This window comes from Arachis ipaensis, chromosome B09 (genome assembly GCF_000816755.2).
Source record: "Arachis ipaensis cultivar K30076 chromosome B09, Araip1.1, whole genome shotgun sequence".
Classification (NCBI taxonomy): Eukaryota; Viridiplantae; Streptophyta; class Magnoliopsida; order Fabales; family Fabaceae; genus Arachis; species Arachis ipaensis.
In genome coordinates, this window is record NC_029793.2 from 118,006,975 (window position 1) to 118,014,929 (window position 7,955).

The 7,955-nt window shown below is 34.7% G+C and overlaps 1 long non-coding RNA gene across 7 annotated transcripts; it reads right to left on the bottom strand.

The window, feature by feature from the left end:
- Nucleotides 219-7,497, bottom strand: LOC107615896. Of its 7 annotated transcripts, XR_002354724.1 has the most exons (17): nt 6,454-7,497; nt 6,240-6,304; nt 6,054-6,130; nt 5,349-5,530; nt 5,078-5,146; nt 4,923-4,991; nt 4,140-4,374; nt 2,985-3,904; nt 2,802-2,874; nt 2,582-2,703; nt 2,406-2,489; nt 2,178-2,310; nt 1,888-2,042; nt 1,639-1,768; nt 1,342-1,542; nt 902-1,207; nt 219-795 (listed from the first exon to the last, which is right to left on the bottom strand). It is a non-coding gene; the product is annotated as an uncharacterized LOC107615896 (long non-coding RNA). The 7 variants fall into 7 exon arrangements; XR_002354721.1 differs by having other exon boundaries at nt 6,054-6,304; XR_002354723.1 differs by having other exon boundaries at nt 6,081-6,130; nt 6,240-7,497.

A 7,955-nucleotide genomic window follows, 5' to 3' on the forward strand; every position in this document is an offset into this window, starting at 1 on the left:
TTAAGTTCCTATAAGCAACAGATAAAAAAAAAAGCGGGGAGGAGGAGGGGGATGGATAGGGGCAAAAGTTGTGAAACACACCAACAAAGAACTCATATAACCATGCACACCTTTGATAACGCAGAAAATGAAAGAAATAAAGTATTATAATGAACACCAATAACTAATCAACATGAAAAGATAAAGTTGTACAACAATAAACAAATACAAATAAGAACTGCTGCATTTCATTAAAATATTAATTGATAGTGATATACACAATTACATATGGCTATCTCCCCTATGATAAGGAGGATTCCAACATCTGACCACATATCCTAGTATGTAACATAAAGAGGGTACAACATTGAAAATGTGTCCAATCCCTAGCAAAGTCACTATTACAAAAGGAGGAGTTGAGAATAGACCTACTTGGCACATTACCCGAGCCATCACAAAAGGAAAACCCCTATATCTAACAATCCTATTTGTTGGACACAGTCCAAAAAAGTCAAATCAAAATACCATCCAGCCAGCATGATTACATGTCCATCTATTTGGAATCACAAGCCTTCCTAAATACTTATAGATACACTATATAAGACACCTACACCTAGACACAGCAGCTCAATTCCACACCTTCAATCAAACTCCATTAACCTTGGCAACCTTGAACCCACGCCCATCTGCATCAACAGCAGCCACTTCAAATTGAGGATTCAAATTCCTCTTACCCTTAGAGGTGACAACATGATTTTCATGGGTAAGCTTCTCTCCATATTGCGAAGGTGCTTCAAGAACATGGGACAACACCTCCTATGACAAAGAAATTAAAAAAACATATGAAACTCACTCAAGAATGCAAAATACAATTAGAAATAGCACACATAGGAATGAGAAAAAAAATATTATACATCAGCACCTGAGTTTCTTTTTCTGCTGAGCTAAGCAATATATCCAGTTCAGCAGAAAGATCATCACTAACAGTATCATTGCTGGGTGTTTTCTCTTCTTTTCCATGTTCACCATCAATTAAGCCAACAAACTCAGTCCCTCCGAAAACAACAGGCTATTTTTCAGCCAAAAAATCTATAAGAACGGGGGATTTACACAAAATCCCAGAACACTCACCAGCATCTTTCTCACTTTTGATAAAACTATCCGAAGACTCCTTCTTAATACCAACATCCGCTTTTCCACAAGGAACAGATTTATGTAAATCATGCTCCTATTCATATGCCATAAGAGTTTAAAAATACATAAGACCATAACAGGAATTCACCACAGCACAATAAACAAATAAAAAATAAGAAATTAATGATGAATTAACAGGATCTAAAAATATTTGTATGTATATCTAACCTTTTTTAGAGTAGACTCATCATCAGCATCATAATTGGGAAGTTCAAACATCGCAATAATGGTGGAATCATCACAAATTCTCCTAACTCAGAAAGTTCCATAAAATGTATCATGTGGGACACCTTTGGTATCAACCTTGAGCAGCAACTTCTTTCCAATGAGCCCTTGGAATATGGGAGGATAAGTATCCCCACATATAAGCTATTTTGAAAGTAATACATTAGAAATATAGAGTTTGAATAAGAAACATGGCATCCCATAAAGTGAACAACACATAAAAGAAAACTAACAACATACACTTGCATCTCTTTGAACCTCAGTAAACAAGTAAGCACATGATTTCTTAAGCAAATAAGAAGCCACACGATCAAAGAGAAGGAAAATACCCTCCCCAGTATGATCTTCAACTGTTATTTTAATTTTAAATCTACAGAGAGAAAAAAAAAGGGGGAACACAATCATTCAAATAAATAATACCAAGAAACCTTATTTTTATAAACAATCCACTCTACAAAATGAGAAGACATTTTCAACAAAATTTCTGACCTTGGAGTGACATTAGTTATGTGCTTCAAACAAAAATCACAGTAATATGCACCATTTTGAGGATAGATACCCTTTCCACACACACAAGCAGAATACCACCAACTTCCATCCTCAACAATACCTTGGATTGCACCAAAAATGATAAAAGAACCCTCCTATCCAATGGGCATTTCAGAGTTAATTAACAACATGAATGAACAAACAGATCTGGAAATTCTTGTTTGATTTTCTTTTTCGCTTCATTTGTGTATATAACAAACAGAAACACAACTAACTCAAAAGAAGACAACCTGATTGTTATCTTGAAGCTCTTCAATTGTGCATTTTCTAGTTAAACGCATGAAATCATCTTCCAAGGAGAGAACTTTACCCTCATTTGCAATAAACAGTGGCTGGGTACCATTGACACCTTGCTCAATCATACTAAAAAAAAATTAATGCAAATAGTTGTACTTGTTACTCCAGATTGCTTGTAAATAAAGAATACAATAAACATCAACAAAATAAAGCATGCTAACCTCGCCTGAATTCAACAACTTCAGGAATATCAGGATTAAATAACATTTGAGTGGCATACATCACATTTTGAAGACCTACTTGACCTACACAGCAACAAAGAAAGAGTCTAGCAAAACTTTATTGGAGACAACACCTAGAGTAGCCATGAGATGTACAGAAAAAAAAAAAAACATACCCCTAAAGAACTTGACTTTTGCAAGTTGAATGACTACAACAGGCTGCTCCACATAGCCAGAGGCAAGGAAATGATTTACTTGATTAACATAATCCCCAAACAATGCACATCGCACTGTAAGACTGAAACTCAAAAGATGACAAAGAATCAAACAAAAAATAATCAAAAAAGATAATTAAAAGATAAAGAGAAAGCACCAGAAATGACTTAATGAACATACTCTTTTGAAGTTAATTCCAATGCAATCATTTTCACAATTTTCTCCTCTTTTGCATATTCTTTCTCTTCTCCGACTGAAGTTAAAAGACCAATGTCATCTATTCCAAATAAACACAACCTATTAACTATTCAAAGGATTTGTTAAAAAAACTTCAATAACAGAAGAGCAGGAAGATATACACACCAACTAAAAAATCATAATCTTGGGTCATGTTCAGCAGCTCAGAAAAAGGAAACATGTTGAAACAAGTCTTAGGGATAACATCTTCATCAACAGCTACAACAGTGGTTCGGTGAAGGAAAACCAATTTGAATTCATGAGAAGTTGCTCTATAACTACCATGATTTGACACAACAGTAAAATATGCCATTCTATAAACTTGTCCTTCAACTATATGATCCCTAAACCTATTAAGGAGTGGTTTCTTGACTGTAGCTTGAATTTTTTCACACTAGAAATCGAACAAAAGAACAAATGAGATTAATGAAACACATAATTGAAAGTTGAAAACTTAAAAAACAGCAAGTAAGACCATATTTAAAAGAGAAGCTAATAGGGGCTAACATGCTCATCAAGGAGAATCATCTCCATTGAGTTAGGAACCTCATGGTTACCAAAAGAGGGTACAACCCAAAGCCTTAGAACCCTAACTTTCAGCCTCCAAGCCTCTCTAGGAGGATGCATCTTAGAAATCATATCAAATGGAGGAAGCATTGCAGTAAAAAGAAAGGAGATAAAGAGACTTGATGAAATAGATCAAAATGTAAACACTAAAATTCTGAAATAAATATAGCTTAGGAGCAAATACAACACATTAGAATGTTTGTGCATTCAATGTGCTTCACCAACCATCCTTTTATAGAAAAAATCCAGGACACAATCTCACCTTTTTGAATTCAAATCAAATTGAGGAGGGAAATGGAGGGTAATGGAGTTGAATAACCAAATTTTTCATTTAATGAGGAAGAAGCTATGAATCAATTCATATCAATCACATCACCCCTCACCAAATAGGTTAGATAGAAAGCCCATACCTTGATAGGCATTCCCACATTCTCATCTCCATTTAATGGCACATAGGCAACTAATCATAGCAGCAAAAGCTGAAACAACACAAAAACAGGAAAAAGAAGTGATACTTTCGAGAAATAAAAAAATAGGCAGTCACCAACTACCCTCAACAATGATTCTAGTGATGGCAATGAGAGTTGGTAAATGTCTTAGGTAGGGATACATTGGAAACAGCAGATAAATGGGAACAAAAGTATAAACAAACATGAATAAACATCTGTCAATCACATCAACATTCATGAAATGGATGATAATGAAACCTCATACCTTCATAATGATTCCCAAATTTCCAATTTCCAATAAAGAATATATAGCACAACTTTATTATGTGTGGAAAACACATTTTCATGGGAAGACCAGCTGCTGGATAGTTTTTTCTTTGGCTAACGACATGTGGTAGTTAGACAAACAATAACATGAACCCATTCTACTCGCACAAGCGCATTCTTTTCTCAATGAACCTCTTAACTTGAGGGCAAGGAGGTGTATGTCCATCCAACAGCTGAAGTATGAAACAAATTTAACAAAATCAACAGAAAAATGTAATCCAATTCAGTTGAACTTAAAAAAAAAAATAAATAAACAACATGCTACACATCAATTTTTGTGAATCACATCACCACTGATAGAATAGATTAGGTACAAAACCCATTCCTTCATAATCATCCAGACAACCCACATGCAACCAGAAACACAAATAGTGGAGTATGGCATCATTTTTTTCTCTAATTATCAATAGAAAATAAGAATGGAAAAAATTGTGAAAATTAGTTAAACTTTGGGGCAGACCTAATAACACAAATAGTGGAGTGATACCATCTTATTCTAACAAAGCCACTTCCTTTGTGAATGACATCTCAAATTCAGCACAAAAACTCCATGTCTTTTCAAGAGGTGAAATACAAAATAATTTTTACATAAATAATTAAAAAAATGAGAATGAAATTGAGTTGAATAACCAAATCTTTCATTCAATCAGGAAAAAGCTATGAATCAATTCATATCAATCACATCACCACTCACCAAATAGGTTAGATAGAAAGCCCATACCTTGATAGGCATTCCCACATTCTCATCTCCATTCAATGGCACATAGATAACTAATCATAGCAGCAAAAGCTGATCCAACACAAAAACAGGAAAAAGAAGTGAACCTTTGGAGAAATCAAAAAATAGGGACCAAAAATTGAGATATCACACCTCACCTACTACAGTCCAGCTACATGTCATTAGACCACATGGAAGGCAGTCACCAACTACCCCAAACAATGATTCTAGTGATGGCAATCAGAGTTGGTAAATGTGTTAGGTAGGGATACATTCGAAACAGCAGATAAAAGGGAACAAAAGTATACACAAACATGAATAAAAATCTGTCAATCACATCAACATTCATGAAAAGGATCAGACTGAAACCTCATACATTGATAATGATTCCAAAATTTCCAATTTCCAATAAAAAATATATAGCACAACCTTATTATGTGTGGAGAACACATTTTCATGGGAAGACCAGCTGCTATATACTTTTTTCTTTGGCTAAAGACATGTGCTAGTTAGACAAAGAACACCATGAAGCCATTTTACTGGCACAAGGCCATTCTTTTCTCAATGAACCTCTTAACTTGGGGCCAAGGAGGTGTATGTCCATCCAACAGCTGAAATATAAAATAAATTTAACATAATCAACAGAAAAATGTAATCCAATTCAGTTGAACTTAAAATATAAATAAATAAACAACATGCTATACATCAATTTTTGTGAATCACATTACCACTAATAAAATAGATTATGACATAAAACCGATTCCTTCATAATCATCCACAAAACCCACATGCAACCAGAAACACAAATAGTGGAGTGATGCCATAATTTTTTTTCTCTAATTATCAATAGAAAATAAGAATGGAAAAAATTGTGAAAATTAATTAAACTTTGGGGCAGAGCTAGTAACACAAATAGTGGAGTGATGCCATCTTATTCTAACAAAGCTACTTCCTTTGTGAATAACATCTCAAATTCAGGAAAAGACTCCCATGTCTTTTCAAGAGGTGAAATACAAAATAATTTGTACATAAATAATAAAAAAACTGAGAATGCAATTGAGTTGAAAGAAAAAATCTTTCATTCAATGAGGAAGATGCTATGAATCAATTCATATCAATCACATCAATACTCACCAAATAGGTTAGATAGAAAGCCCATACCTTGATAGGCATTCCCACATTCTCATCTCCATTCAATGGCATAGAGACAACTAATCATAGGAGCAAAACATGAACCAACACAAAAACAGGAAAAACAAGTGAAACTTTCAATAAATCAAGAAATAGGGACCAGAAACTGAGATATGAGACCATACTTACTACAGTGCACCTACACGCCATAAGACCATAGGGAAGGCAGTAATCAACTACCCCAAACAATGATTCTACTCATGACAATGAGAGTTGGTAAATGTGTTAGGTAAGGATACATTGAAAATAGGAGATGAGTGGAAAAAAAAGTATATACAAACATGAGTAAAAATCTCTCAATGACATCAACATTCATGAAAGGGATGAGATTGAAACCTCATACCTTGATAATGATTCCCAAATTTTGAATTTCCAATGAAGAATATACAGCACAACCTTATTATGTATCCAGACCACGTTTTCATGCGAATATTACATCAAACATAGATAACAGAACAAGTTTCTGAATACAGGAAACAGTTTAAAAAATCAAGGGATTTGTTGAATGTACACAAAGTAAAAAATTAAAAATATATTCATGAAAAACACAACACACATGCTACAAACAATTCAACAGGTAACAAAAGGAGATCTGATAATGAGTTTAAAATGAAGGTTAACAGCAAATCCCAAAAAATGTAACCAAGAACATGAACCCACAAAAAAACCAAATCAGAAACACAATTTTTAAATTAGAAATTTCACAAACCCTACACAATAACATGTGCCTTAAACATCGAACAGATACCCAAAACGATCATAATTTGCAAGATTAGGAATTTCACAAATCCTAGAAAATAAAATGTCGCTTAACCATAGAACAGATACCAAAAATCATCAGAATTTGCATAATTAGGGATTTCAGAAACCATAGACAATAAAATCTGGGTCAATCGTGGAACAGATGCTAAAATTCATCACAAGGATCGACACAATGAAGGAAAAAGAAAAAGGATGAAGAGGAAAATAGGTTTGGATGCACCTGATTGATTGATCTGAGATCTTGAATCTGAGCGGAAAATTGGGAAATCAATAACCCGGATGAAGGGCGACGAACAAACTCCCAGGAGAACACAGCTCGTAGACACAGTTTCGTACGGTAGACGAAACAAAAGTTGGAGAAGAAAGCAAAGCTCCTAGGGTTCAAAGAAATCATTTCCTATTCAAACAGATCCATCAAGAAGGAAGGTTGCCTCAGTGATTCGGTGAAAAGGATGCGAGGTTGCGTGAGAAAAAAGCTGAAAGGGATGGCTGACGACTACTGTCAGAGGAGCACATGCACCCCCAAAGAAAGGGACCAGGTGGAGGAGGTGCTACCGTGGAGGAGAGCCTCCACCTGGGACTGGAACCGGCATGGGTGCGGGGAGCTCTCCAGCTCGGAGATGAATCCACGCCTATCTAGTGTATAATGATATAGATTCAAGTCTTAGAGTCAGTGGACTTTGGCTTCTTTTTTTTTTAATTATAGAGTAAATAGCCATTTTGACATCCAAAGGATTCAGTTTTGAAAAAATAGACTTTAACATTTGTTTATGATAAAATGACTCCCAAGAAATATATTCCATTTGATAAAATAACCTAAACGTTTGATCAATAGTTAATTTATTTAGTCAACTGTTAACTTATTATAAAATTTCTACTACTCTCTCTCTCTCTCTCCACTTATCAGTTTATTACTACCCCATCATATTACTATTGCAACAGTTTCTATCAACAACCTAATATTGACACCAATATTTTCAAAGTGGACAAGTTTCGCTGCCAATACCATTTCTTTTGTTTCTTCCATTGCAGCTGCTATGACCTTTTTCTCTCTCTCCTACGGCCAACCACAACCACTACAAA